This window comes from Furipterus horrens, unplaced genomic scaffold (genome assembly GCF_987537825.1).
Source record: "Furipterus horrens unplaced genomic scaffold, mFurHor1.1.pri manual_scaffold_2, whole genome shotgun sequence".
NCBI classification, from domain to species: domain Eukaryota; kingdom Metazoa; phylum Chordata; class Mammalia; order Chiroptera; family Furipteridae; genus Furipterus; species Furipterus horrens.
The window spans coordinates 9,726,703-9,740,243 of record NW_028327172.1 but is presented as its reverse complement, the minus strand read 5'-3'; the positions used below and the strand labels follow the sequence as shown (position 1 = coordinate 9,740,243).

The 13,541-nt window shown below is 48.0% G+C and overlaps 1 pseudogene; it reads right to left on the bottom strand.

Moving 5' to 3' along the window:
* Positions 1-9,671: 9,671 nt before the first annotated feature.
* LOC150017771 (olfactory receptor 5G25-like) lies at positions 9,672-10,487 on the bottom strand (annotated as a pseudogene).
* Positions 10,488-13,541: the final 3,054 nt, after the last annotated feature.

Here is a 13,541-nt window from a genome sequence, read left to right as displayed (position 1 = left end):
GGAGTAAAATCGGTGAGGCCTTAGTGTCTGAAAAGGACCCCAGAGACAAACTGCAGGCTGCTGTGTTATCTGCCCAAGGGGGTCTCACAGTTTTGGGTGGGTCACGGGCCACTGGAAATGGGTATCTTGTTTTCTGAATTACAGATATCTTCTTGAACAGATTGCCTCACTGTGTGGGTAAGGTTTTGGCCTCAGAAAGCCCTGTGGTGCTGGGAGGATGGAAGGAATAGCTTCACTTTCTGTAAAAAAACCTTAGTCTTGCCCTGTCCAGTATAGTGGCCACTAGCCAAGCGTGGCTACTGACCTCTTGAAGTGTGGCTGGTCCAAAATGACATATATTGTGAGTGGAAGATACACTTTGGATGTTAACAACTTAGTATAAAAAAAGGAATGTAAAATACCTCATCACTAGATTTTAAAGATTGATTACATGTTGAAGTGAACTATGTTTTTGATATATGGATTAAATAAAATATATTATTGAAATTAATTTCACCTGTTTCTTTTGCTTTTTAAAAAAATGTAATTATTAGAAAATTTAAATTACGTATGTGGCCTGTATTTGTGGCTTGCATTATGTTTCTGCTGAGCAGTACGGTCTGAGTCCATCAGGACTTCCAGTTACCATAGGACAGGGACTTCTGGGTCCCTTCCTGCCCTCTCTGAACCCTGGGAACTCCATTACTTCTCCACAATCATTACTTACTCCTTCTCACCCACTGTTCTGAAAGGAGCCACAGTCAAACCCTGATGCAGTTAGGGCCTGAGGGATAATCTTCAGGAACTGCTGAGACTCCACCCATCTTCTAAGTAGGAAAGGGGCAGAGAGCCAGCAAGCCCTCCAAGGTCTCAGCCAAGTTGATTCTTCTCTACTCCCAGGGGTCTTGACAATGTCCGGACACATCTTTGATTGTCACAATTGGGTATGGCACCTTAGGTAGGGGCCGGGGATGCTGCTAAACATTCTACAGTACACAGGACTGCGCCACACAACAAAGAATTATCCAGCTCCAGATGTTGATAGTGTCAAGATTGGGAGACTCTGGCCTGGGCCTAGGAAAGGCCTTGGCTATCCTTGAACATGGGTTGGGAGGGAGGTTGTAGACGCTGACACAGCAGAGGAGCCTGCTTTGCCCTTTCCCATTCCTGGGCTTTCTTGATCATTGGTGACTCATGGCCCTTCCCCTTCTGCACTCATCCAGAGAGAGAAGGCAGTCTCCTTCCCAGGTATGACTCACATGCCTCATGCCCCACTTAGAGACCTTTCCCTGCTGGAGATAAACCTTCGAGGAGAGAGGTTTAGAGAGGGATTGGTCCAGAGGGGAAGTTGTTAGTTGCCCATTCTCTTCCCTTTACTTTGCCTATCTGTAGTAGGCAGTTAGACAGACGTGAGCAGAATAGGAACTAACTATAGGCCAGGTATGCAAGGTCACCAGGGAAGAAAGCCCAGGTGCCAAGCAATGGATAGTTGTAAGGTGGGACCTCACCCCCAGGGTGACCTTTCCTCCCCTAGCATATTGCTGGTCATGTGGTTCAGAACCCCTGACCTTGAAAAAAATTGTTTTTAAAAATTGAATTTATTGAGGTGACATTGGTTAATAAAATTAGATAGCTTTCAGCGTATAATTCTGAATTACATCATCTGTATATTGTATTGTATGTTCACCACCCCAAGTCAAGTCTCCTTCCATCACCATTTATCCCCCTCTATATTCTCTTCTTTCTCCCGCTTCCTGACCTTTCATATCTCTGGTCATACATTTAGGACCCTCCCTTGAAACTTCCTCCCTGACATGTGGCTACTCATGCAGTAGACCCCCTTAGAGGAGGAACAAGGAGGCCAGAGAAAAGCCTCATACAACTGCCATACAAGCCCTTACAGAACAACTCCCTTTAGCATTAGGCCATCAAGACAATGAGGTTCTGACTCACATCAAATAATCTTAAGAACAAAACCTTGGGTTTCTTAACCACAGAGACAGAGTTTTGGTCAAACTAGAGGTAACATCCAGCCCTCACTTAGCTCCAGGCCCAGAAAAGCAACAAGGCCAGGTGGGGTGACGCCATGGATGACTTCAGAACCAGCTGTGATGACTAATGACCCCCTGCCCTGTCATCGGTCAATCAGTGGAGGCCATGACCCTGAGGAGACACACCTGGAAAACTAATAAATATCTATTGAGATCCTCCCCTGAGACCTTTAGATACAAACCCTAGAAGACAGGTGCACTTTCTCTCTCTCTAGCATGCCCATACCTTTCTACACCCCCTTATTTCCCCAGGGCGCTCTCTCTGGAGGGAACCTGCACCTTTTTTCCTTGCCTTTCCCCAGGGGTGTTTTCTTTGCCTTTCTCCTAAGCTCCAGGGGTCTTTTTCCCCCCATCTGTAACGTGTTTCCTAAGCCCATGCAGCTCAGTTCTTCTACCTCTGTAACTTTCTAAATAAGCCTTTGCTTGTATTTGAGTCTCAGCTCTGAATTCTTTCTTAGCCAAAATTCAAGAACCAAGGTCTAACATCTGGTGCCATTTTGCTGTTAACAGATCATTCCCTTCCCCCGCGGCTCCCCCCCCCCCGCCCCCGCCCCCTGTTTCCATCTGCCCTGAAGCTCACAGCAAGCTCCTGGTCAGAACAGGGTACCAGAATTGTTGGGCAGATATCAAGCCCCTGGGGAGGAAGCGGGTGGAAGCTGATAGGGTTTTCCCAGAGGGAATAAAAACTGTAAGCTTCTCTCTGATTTCTTGCAGAAACTCAGACCTCCAGGGCCTGCAGTTAGGAAGCAGTGTTATTGGTGTTTGGACACATCTATTCTGTCACTGTCTAGCAGGATTTCATTTGTGTGTGTGTGTGTGTGTTATTATTAAAAGCTACTTTAATTAGAAATACAACAAAAATCACCGACTCCAGTAGTTATGGGAGATATTGATTGGCTTTTACTTTTTTTCTTTTAATGTTTTTGTTTTTTTAATCTTTTTTTATTGTTATTCTATTACAACTGTCCCAATTTTTCCCCCTTTTCCCTCCTCTGCCTGTCCCACAACCCACTCCCACAGTCAATTCCCACACTGTGGGCCATGTCCGTGGGTCATTCACACATGTTTTTTGTCTAGTCCCTTCCTCTTCTTTCCACCACTGTCCCATTTCCCTCACCCCTCTGGTCACTTTCAGTCTGTTCTACGTTTCCATGCCTCTGGTTCTTTTTTGTTCATTAGTTTATTTTGTTCATTAGATTCCTCTTATAGGTGCGATCATATGGTATTTGTCTTTCACCAACTGGCTTATTTCACTTAGCATAATATGCTCCAATTCCATCCATGCTGTTGCAAAGGGCAGGAGTTCCTTCTTTCTTTCTGCTGTGTAGTACTCCATTGTGTGAATGTACCACAGCTTTTTGTTCCATTCTTTTTTAAAAAATTGTTTTTCTATTACAGTTGTCCCACTTTTTCCCTCATTGGCCCCCCACCCCTTGTTTCATTCATTTACTGATGGGCACTTAGGCTGTTTCCAGCACTTGGCTATTGTAAACAGTGCTGCTATGAACATAGGGGTGCATAAGCCCTTTTGAATGGGTGATTTGAGATTCATAGGGTATATTTCCAGGAGCAGAATTGCTGGGTCAAAAGGCAGTTCCGTTTTTAGTTATTTGAGGAAATTCCATACTGTTTTCCACAGCGGCTGCACCAGTCTGCATTCCCACCAGCAATGCACCAGGGTTCCCTTTTCTCCACATCCTTGCCAGCACTTGTCTGTTGATTTGTTGATGATGGCCATTCTGACTGGTGTGAGGTGGTTTCTCATATGGTTTTAATTTGCATCTCTCTGATGGCTAGTGATTTTGAGTATCTTTGCATATGTCTATGGGCCCTCTGTATGTCCTCTCTGGAGAAGTGTCTGTTCAGGTCCTTTGCCCATTTTTTAATTCTATTGTTTGTCTTCCTGGTATTGAGTTGAATGAATTCTTTATATCTTTTGGAAATCAAACTCTTGTCTGATGTATCACTGGCAAATATGTTCTCCCATACAGTCAATTACCTTTTCATTTTGATTATGGTTTCTTTAGCTGCACAGAAGCCTTTTAGTTTGATGTAGTCCCATTTGTTTATTTATTTTTCTTTTAGTTCCGTTGCCCTAGGATATATATATGTAAAAATATTGCTACGTGGGATATCTGAAATTTTACTGCCTACGTTTTCCTCTAGTACTTTTATGGTGTCACAACGTGTTTTTAAGTCTTTACCCATTTTGAGTTTATTCTGGTGTATAGTGTAGTTGGTGGTCTAGTTTCAATTTTTTGCATGTACCTGTTCAGTTCTCCCAACACCATTTATTGAAGAGGCTATCTTTACTCCATTGTGTGCTCCTGCCCCCTTTGTCAAATATTAATTGACCGTAGAGACTTGGGTTTATTTCTGGGTTCTCTATTCTGTTCCATTGATCTATGTGTCTGTTCTTATTCCAGTACCAGACTGTTTTGATTATAGTGGCCTTGTAGTATAGTTTGATATTAGCAGGATTTCCTTGAGTCCTAGTTCCAAACCCCAGCTCTGGAAGGCTCATGCCTGCCTTCAGGGAGTTTACGGTCAGGCTGGGAACACAGAGCCTGCATACTTAAAATTATTACAAACAGCTTTAAAGGGAACTCAGTGGTAGCAGAGACTTTAAAGCTGCAGAGAACTAAGGTTCAGAGTGATGATGGGGCTGCCTGCAGCTGTGGAAACAGCCTGTGCTCTGGGTCCCTGTGGGCTGATGCTACAGTTTCCCACATGTGTGACCTTCTCCATGAAATAATGGCAAATAAAATCTAGGATTAACTGAAACTCTAAACTGCTCCCTGCTTCCATTTCCCACCCACCATTGATGCCTTGGGAGGAGCTGATACCCTCACCTACTTCCAAGGAGGACTGCTGGGTGTTTCCAGATTACCGTCTCTGCGGGAAAATGGCTCACATGTGTGGCTTGCTGATTTGGAGGTGAGGGTATCAGATCCTTACAGGAAAGAAGCAGCCTGGTAACTTGGTAGCAGTTGTATTGGGTTTTGGCTAGAAGCATCCCTCCCTGTTCTTAGGAGAAGCATCCTTGCCCATTATTTGGCTTCATGTGACCTTCTGACAAGAGCTACAATTTACTGAGCATCTATTATATGCCTAAGGCGGTTTGACATTGTAGTCAACACCGGCAACTCCTGCGGCGCACCTGAAGCCAAGCTGTATTGACTTTGTCTTTCCCTTGGACCCTTCAGCTGCGAAGAGAGGGGGGGTCTGCTGCATGGGCAACAGCAGACCCTCCATATCACCCTGCCCAGGCTCTGTAGCTTCAGCTTCACTGGAGAGGACACTCCAGCGTCATCGCAAGATGTCGATTCAACACGGGAGGAGACAGATACCGGTTATAAGCTCATCCGATTGGCGAAGGAAACGAGCGCCAGGGGTCTCCTCTGACGGTGGGAGAGGTCATCGCACCTCACTGGACAGCTACCGTCTCGCCATGGCTCGCCTGCCCCACTGGGTGCGTGGGGATCAGAGAGGCGCCTCTCGAAAAGTGGGCCACAAAACACCCGCACCAGTTAATTCCAAGCAAACAACAAGAAAGAAGCCTCCGGCTCTTCGCCTCGCTAGCTGGAACATCAGGACCATGTGCCCCGGACTTACTGCAGACCTTCCGTGGATCAAGGGTGCCAGGAAAACCGCTGTCATCGATAGGGAACTGGCACGACTAAACATCGACATTGCGGCTCTACAGGAGACCCGGTTGGCCGACAACGGAACTATCAGAGAAACCAACTACACCTTCTACTGGCAAGGGAAGTCTCCGGACCAACCAAGACAGCACGGTGTTGGGTTCGCTGTGAAGAACACGCTTGTTAACTCCATAGAGCCACCCACAGGAGGCACAGAGAGATTACTTACCCTCCGATTGTCAACAACTTTCGGCCCAGTCAGCATTCTTAGCGTGTATGCCCCAACCCTCTGCGCCACCACCGAAGAGAAAGAACAGTTCTACCATGCACTGGACGAAGCGTTATCCAAGATTCCCAGAAGTAACGCTCTCTATCTCCTTGGAGACTTCAACGCAAGAGTAGGGGCCGACCACATGGCCTGGCCCACCTGCCTTGGAAACTTTGGGAGAGGAAAGATCAATGAGAATGGTCAGCGACTGCTTGAGCTTTTGTGTCACCACGGCCTGTGCGTGACAAACACATTCTTCAAGTGCAAAGAGATCCACCAGGTGTCATGGAGGCACCCCCGCTCCCGTCATTGGCACCAGCTTGACCTCATCATCACCAGAAGAACGGATATTGGCAGCACCCTCCTCACCCGCAGCTACCACAGTGCAGACTGCGACACGGACCATGCCCTCGTGGTAAGCAAGGTGCGCATAATGCCGAAGAGGTTGCACCACTCCAAGATGAAGGGTCGCCCACGCATCAACACCAGTTGTGCCAGCAACCCAGTTAAGACCCAGCAATTCATCAACAAGATGGAAGATGCACTCGGCGAGGGAGTGGCGGCAGATGACATTATCGAATCCAATTGGCCACGTCTCCGCGACGCCATATACAACTCCGCCATTATTGCTTACGGGAAGAAAGAGCGGAAGAACGCTGACTGGTACGAGGCTCACTGGGAAGAAATGGAACCCGTGATCGAGGCTAAGAGGAAGGCCCTACTGGCTTACAAGGTCACGCCCACTCCCAGTACACTTCAAGCTCTACGGGCTGCCAGGAACAAAGTCCAGAAGACCGCCCGCCACTGTGCCAACACCTATTGGCTAAACCTGTGCAGAAGCATTCAGGAAGCCGCCGATATAGGCAACGCACGAGGAATGTATGAGGGTATCAAGAAGGCAACAGGCCCAATCCCCTCCAAGATCGCCCCCCTTAAGTCCAAGACAGGTGAGGTCATCACTGACCAGGAACAGCAAATGCGGCGGTGGACCGAGCACTACCTCGAGCTGTACGCAACGAAGAACACCGTAACAGACACTGCTCTTAACGCCATCCCAGACCTACCAGTCATGGAGGAGCTAGACACCCCACCTACTGCGGCAGAGCTCGGCAAAGCCATCGACCGCCTCGCTTGCGGGAAAGCACCAGGAAGCGACGGAATCCCTCCAGAAATCCTAAAGAGCGGGAAACCAGTCCTGCTACAGCCGCTCCACCATCTACTCTGTCGCTGCTGGAAGGAGGGTTACATCCCCCAGGATATGAGAGACGCCAACATTATCACCATGTACAAGAACAAAGGAGACCGCAGCGACTGCAACAACTACCGGGGCATCTCTCTCCTCAGCGTCGTCGGCAAAGTATTCGCCCGGGTCGCTCTTGCCCGCCTGCAGACCCTTGCTTCCCGCGTCTACCCAGAGTCCCAGTGTGGCTTCAGAGCTGGCCGATCAACAGTGGACATGATCTTCTCCCTACGCCAGCTGCAGGAGAAGTGTCACGAGCAGCATAAACCACTCTACCTCGCCTTTATTGACCTCACGAAGGCGTTTGATCTGGTCAGTCGAAGCGGACTCTTCAGCTTGCTACGGAAGATTGGCTGTCCACCACATCTGCTTGCTGTGGTCATGTCCTTTCACGACAACATGCACAGCACGGTGTCCTACAACGGCGCAACCTCTGAGGCCTTCCCAGTCAGCAGCGGAGTAAAGCAGGGCTGCGTCCTCGCGCCTACGCTGTTCGGAATCTTCTTCTCCATGCTCCTCCAATACGCCTTTAAGGACTGCAGCGAGGGTGTCTTCATTCACACCAGATCCGATGGCAAGCTCTACAACCTGGCCCGTCTACGAGCCAAGACCAAAGTCAAAGAGGTGCTCATCCGTGAGATGCTCTTCGCCGACGACGCAGCTTTGACATCACACTCCGAAGAGGGACTCCAGCAGCTAGTCACTTGCCTTTCCCACGCATGCAAGGAGTTCGGACTAGCCATCAGCCTGACGAAGACGAATGTTATGGCTCAAGGCACGGGGACTCCCCCATGCATCACCATCGACGGATACACCCTGGAGGTTGTCAACGACTTCACTTACCTCGGGTCCACCATCTCGAGCTCTCTGTCAGTCGACTTGGAGGTCAACCGGAGAATCGCCAGGGCAGCCACAGTTATGGCCAGACTGAACCGGCGAGCGTGGAACAATTCCAGCCTCACTGAGAAAACCAGACTGCGCATCTACCGAGCCTGCGTACTCAGCACTCTCCTCTATGGCAGCGAGACGTGGACCACCTACGCAAGGCACGAAAGGAAACTCAACAGCTTCCACATGAGGTGCCTGCGACGCGTCCTGCATGTCGCCTGGCAGGATAAGGTCCCCAACACCGAGGTGCTGAAGCGAGCCAATATGAGCAGTTTGCATGCAGTTCTTAGCGAGAGACGCCTCAGGTGGCTCGGCCATGTCAAAAGAATGGATGCAGGCCGTATCCCCAAAGACCTCCTCTACGGCGAGCTAGCAGAAGGCAAGAGGATGAGAGGGCGCCCAAAACTGCGGTTCAAAGACATCTGCAAAAAGGACATGACACAATGCTCCATCAATCTCAACACATGGGAAGTTCAAGCAGACGACCGCCTAGCCTGGAGGCTCGCGGTCAGGCAAGGTACGTCACGCGCGGAGGCTGCGCGCAACGAGGAGGCGGTCCAGAAAAGATCGAGGCGGAAGCAGCGTCAACAGCAGCAACAACGGCCATCTGCCTTCACCTGTACCAAGTGCGGCAGGGATTGTCACTCCCGAATCGGACTGCACAGCCATTCTCGGCGGTGCAGATAGACTCTCAAGAAGCTACGCCATCATCTCTCGAGACGGATGGCTGCCGACGATTATATGCCAGACACTTTGTTAAGCACTTTGCTGCATTCTCTCATTTCAGTCAAGTAACAAGCAATGATTAAACATTATCTTTGTATCTAATACTGAGCCAGGGGCTGGGCAACTGGGACATAAAATTGAAAAAAAAAGACAGAACACTCCAGACACTCATGTCTAAAGAAGGAGTGTGTGAGTGCAGCGTGAGAGTTGTGTGGAGGTACGTAATTAGCCCTGACCTGGTCTCCTGGCCTGCTGGTGAGGTGCGCTGCTCTGGGGGACTCCCTCCTAGTTACTGTTAAGTGAGGAGACTTGCTCTTCCCATTAAAAGGGGAGGCCAGATTAAGAAAGGTTTATCCCTAGCTGGTGTGGCTCAGTGGATTGAGTGCCAGTCTGTGAACCAAAGGGTCGTCAGTTCAATTCCCAGTCAGGGCACATGCCTGGGTTGGAGGCCAGGTCCCCAGTTAGGGGTGTGTGAAAGGCAATCATACATTGAGGTTCCTCTCCTTCCCATACCCCTTTATACTTCTATGACCCAGTTCTTCCTTCTGATATATGGAATTTAAGGAAAATAGTGCTTGTTGTCTGTTTGTGAGATGCAGTCATCAGAAAGTGGCAATATAGTGTATTGATTGAGAACATGCCCTCTGGAGCAAGGATGCCTGGATTGACATTCTGGCTCTGCCTCTTATTAGCTGTGTGATCTTGGGCCAGTTACTCAGCCTCTTTGTACCTCAGATTCCTGAGGGATAATGATAATGCCCATTTCATATGGTCATGAAGATTAAATGTGTTGAAAAGTGTAAAGAATTTAAAATACTGCTGGCACGTATTTCACTCTATCTGTGTGCTGATATTATCCATAATTTAGGCTGTGGCTACCGCCCTTGTTTAAGAAGGTAGCTGCTAAAGTATCTCTTCTTTAAAGCAGACTTTACATCTTTATTTATCAGGCTTTAGATCAGAGGGTTCAGCATGGGGATGATCACGCTGTAGAAGACAGACACAACCTCGTTCTGGTCCATGCAATTGTGTGAACTCGGCTGAGTATACATGAAGATGATGGTGCCGTACAAAAGGCAGATGATGGTGAGGTGGGAGGCACAGGTGGAGAATGCTTTGCTCTGAGTCTCCAGGGAATGCATTCTGCAGACAGTCACCAGGATATAGGCATAGGAGACTAGGATGGTCGTGATGGTAAAGCAGAAAATCAGGGCAGAAGATGAGGAGATGATGGCTTCCACCTCAGCAGTATCTGCACAGGCAAGTTGAAGCACAGGGGGGATGTCACAGAAATAGTGATTAATGACGTTGGGGCCACAGTAGGGCAACTTGAATACGTACCCAGTTAGCAAAGCTGAACTGGCAACAGAAGCTGTATAGGTGGCTGCCACCAGCTGGACACACAGACGTTGGGACATGATGGTGTGGTAGAGAAGAGGGTGGCAGATGGCGACAAACCGATCATAGGCCATGATGGCCAGGAGCAGACACTCAGCAGTACCTTTGAGAAGCATGAGGGCCATCTGGACCACACAGCCTGCAAAGGAGATGGACTGGCCTGAGGTGAAGAAGTTCTCCAGCGGCCTGGGGGTGTCTGTTGGGGATAAACAGGCATCTATGGAGGGGAGAATGCTCAGGAAGAAGTACGTGGGCGTGTGGAGCTGTGGCTCTGTGTGGATCAGGATAATCATGCCCAGGTTGCCCACAAGGGTGGCTGAGTAACTGAACAAGAAGAGTACAAAGAGGGTGCCCTTGAGCCCTTCCTGCTCTGTGAGCCACAGCAGGAGGGACCAGGTGACCGGGGTGCAGTTCTCAAGTGTGGTGCATGTGTTACTGCAGAGAGACCAGATAAGACATGTTTGTACTTTAGAGGCAGACCTGGGATCAGTTCCCAGAATCCCCCTCTTTTTTCTTATTGTTCATATTATTAGTATTTTAAAAATTGAATTTGTTGGGATGACATTGGTTTGTAAAACCATACAGATTTCAAGTGTACATCTCAATAAAACATCATCTGTTTCTTTGAAGAAATGATTTTAAAACTGAGGTGAAAAATGAAAAATGAAAAATAAAAAAAATGAAAAAAATAAAAAAAATAAAAACAAAAAAAACATCATCTGCACACTGCATCGTGTGCCCATCACCCCAAGCAAAGTCTCTTTCATCCCCATTTCCCCCCTTTGCCTACCTCCGCCTACCCCCAACTCCCCTTTCTCTCTGGCTATCATCCTTTTAATGCCCCCAGAGTGGACAGTGCTAGGGCAGCTGGGGAGGGGACACTGTCATGAATTAAACATCTACTAAGAGTCCTGTGTTAACTCATTTCCTAAATAGGTGTCAAAACTTCATATCTACCTTGTCATTTAACTATTATGCCCATTTATATCTGGTGAGATTATCGACTTGCCCAAGGTAAGAGAGCTAGTACATTGGGAAAGTGGGCTTAGAACCTAGTCCATTCTCCCAGTGTTGTGGGTTGAATTGTTTCTCCCAGGAAGATATGTTGAAGTCCTAAGTCCTGGTACCTGTGAATGCGACCTGATTTAGAAATACACGGTCTTTGCAGAAGTAGTCAAGTTACAATAATGTCCTACTCAATTAGGGTGGGCCCTAATCTACGATGACTGGTGTCCTTATAAGAAGAGAGAACGGAGGTACAGGGAGGAGCATGCCACGCGGAGATACAGACACAGAGGGAAGGTGGCCGCATGAGGAACAAAGACGGACACTGGAGTTATGCCACAGGCCAAGGAATGCCTGGGCCTTCCAGAGATGGAAGAGGCTTCACAGGGAGCATGGCCCTGTCAACACCTTGATTTTGCAGTTTGAGGGAATGCATTTTTCTTATTTTAAGCCAGTTTGTGGCGTTCTGCTACAGCAGCCTTATGGCACGAATCTAGCCAGTGGGAGATGCTCTTGGCATGGAGGCTCTGAGGCTTCGATGGGGCCTCCTAAGAAGATGTCAGGTGACTGGGCTTTCCTGATATCTATTGACAGAGCTCATAATCCTGGGAGAAAAAAAAATGAAATACAATACAATAAAATAAACTTTGCGTTATTATTTACAGCAAATTAAGAAAAATATTTGTTTGGGAGAACAGGAAGCTGTCGTCAACATGAAAACCCCAGCTCAGCAAAGCCTTATGTTTCAGCCGGAAACAACGGAAGGTGGTACGACAGGCCAGATTTGTGGCTTGGGCGTCCGGTGCAGGACACGGTTTCAAGTCAGAATTGGAGGTGAGATCTCTAACCAGAGAGCACAGGTCAGACCGTCCACGTGTCCCCTCCTTCAGCTCCCCAGAGGCGTTCTCACGCGTATGGAGGTTCTCTCCGCTGTTGTCATGCTCCCCAGAATTTGCCTCTGGGGAGGCTAACCCTCTCGGTTTTCCAATATCTGCTCTTCAGGCACATAGCTCTCGTAGGGGACACTGGCCAGGGTCTGCTCGGACGGGCCAGACATCTATTGTGATTGGTTGAATGTCGTTGAGTGCAGATTCATGGGGAGTTTAGACTGTAGAGGGGGAGACAAACATTAATGAAGTAATCCCACAAAGTATGGAAAAATGGCATCTGGAACAATAGCTCCAGGTAGAGGTACTGAATGCTATGAGCCAAAAGCTTTGACTCAGGGAGGTCAAGGAGGATTTTCCTTACCAAGAGTTTTCCATAGGAGAGAATGAAATAGTCTGTACAAGGGTCCTGAGGTGTGGGAGAACTTAGTGAGGAGCAGGAGCTAGTGAAAGGCCAGGGTGGGCAGACAGCAAAGGGAGAGAGTGAGTGAGCTGAGGTCAGCAGGCGGGCAGTGTTTTATAACATTTCCTGAGTGCTTGCTGTGTCAGGCACTCTTCCAAGCTCCTTAAATGTCATTTAATTCTCTCAATAATCTTATTAGATGTACAACTGAAATCTCCATTTTGCATATGAGGAAACCGAGGCACAAAGGACTTAAGCAACTTGACCACAGACTCAACTTAGGTGGTCAGGTTTTAGGGATTACACTGTTATTGTTTAATACTTTAGACCATGTTAAAGAATTTTCTTTTTATGGGATTCCAGTACAGAATTTTTGCCAAGGGGATGACATGGTCATATCTGCTTTTTGATAAGATCTCTCTGAATTTATTGTGAAGAAATGATTGGAGAAGGGTCACTGGATGGGGGAAATTTGTTGGGAGGATGTAGAAGCCATCCAGGAGGAATTCATAGCTGAAACTACAGTGGGGTGAGTGGAAACAGAGATAAATGGATTGGAGAGATGTTTGGCTGTAAATATGTCAGGATTTGGTGATGGACTGACAATCCCAGCATGAGGAGGAGAGCAGGCAGTCAGGTGAACTCCAGGGTCTCCGGTGTACAAAATAAAGCTGGTAGTTGAAGCTAAGAGAGGGTAGGATATACCAGGGAGAGTCTGAGCTATAAAAGACATTATTGGCTCTCACGGTAGAACCCTGAGGAAATCAATTTCAAAATTACTGTACACTGCTTTAATGCCCTGATTTTTTTCCCCATTCACTTTGGTGCTGGAGTTGATGATCAAATCTCAAGAGTTTGAGGAGCGTGGCTTATGAAGAAGAAGGGATAAAGGAGCCTAAGCCCTTCCTGGTGGTAGGATTCCAGCCCTCGGCCCACTTACCTGTGGTTGGGCAGAGGCCCTCCATCCATGAGCCTTGTTTTTGGAGACCTCTTCCAGGTGATCCTTTCCCTTTTTCTTTGGTTGCCTCTGACCAGATTTCTCAAGAGAACTT